The sequence below is a fragment of the Arachis duranensis genome, chromosome 5, assembly GCF_000817695.3.
Source record: "Arachis duranensis cultivar V14167 chromosome 5, aradu.V14167.gnm2.J7QH, whole genome shotgun sequence".
Taxonomy (NCBI): domain Eukaryota; kingdom Viridiplantae; phylum Streptophyta; class Magnoliopsida; order Fabales; family Fabaceae; genus Arachis; species Arachis duranensis.
In genome coordinates, this window is record NC_029776.3 from 84,707,946 (window position 1) to 84,709,014 (window position 1,069).

Below are 1,069 nucleotides of genomic sequence, written 5' to 3' on the forward strand. Positions count from 1 at the left end.
AAAATATGTGTGTACTTTTTACTAACGAAGTGGTCGATTTTTCGTATCATAAAATTTATCGATAATAGAATTTGTGTCAAACTTTTCAATAATTTTCTTTTCAATATAATTAAAAGACAATTAGCAAAATTTATTTTTTATTTTATTTTTAAGTTATTTTTCACAATATTCATAGTTGAAAGAGATCTCTTAAATGCAACAGGTGAAACAGAGAAAATTAATACCAAATGAACAAAAAAAGACAATCACAAGAAGAAAAGAAATTCACTTTATGATATTTGAAAATTTTTATTTAATTAAAAAATATTAATAATAATATCCTCTTTATATTTTTAAAATATTGTTACTTACTTTTTAGATATTAGAAATCATTAATATTTATGTTGGACTGAACTTTTATTTATATTAAACTAAATACTAAATAATTTTTTTTAAATTAAATTATACATAATAACTTATTACTATTATTTTTTTTAAAAAAGCTGGGGTCGAGACCTCCACTGACCCTTGTGTCCGTCCCTATGTCTAGCAACACTCCTTAACGACTCAATAGTATGAAGTAATATATTTTTACTAAGAATCCAAGAAGAACAAAGTATAATGCCTTTCATCTTTCTAGCTTTTGGTTAACCCTTAGAGTATGGTTTAGTTGTCAAACTCTAACTTATTACCATTATCATAATGAACTATAAATGATCTAAGAAACTCATTTCTTCATTCATTCAATCTCCTTATCCAAGGTTTTATTCATCTCAGTCATTATAATCATAGACCTCAAATTCTTTACTAAGAGTTGACGAATTTTTTTTGACTAATCATTATTCTACAAGTATTTAAATCATACTCAATATCCATTCAATTAGCACTATAGGATATATTAGGTGTCCAAAATCAAAATATAATAAATACATTGTTAATTACTATGACAGTCGCAGGTCAAAGAAAACTCTATTACTAAATTCATTTTGAGAATATCCTATTGACAAATATGCGGTAATTATAACCATTAGGAATTCTTAAATTGAGTCAGTTCAATGGTCATATATCTATATGTACTATATATATATAT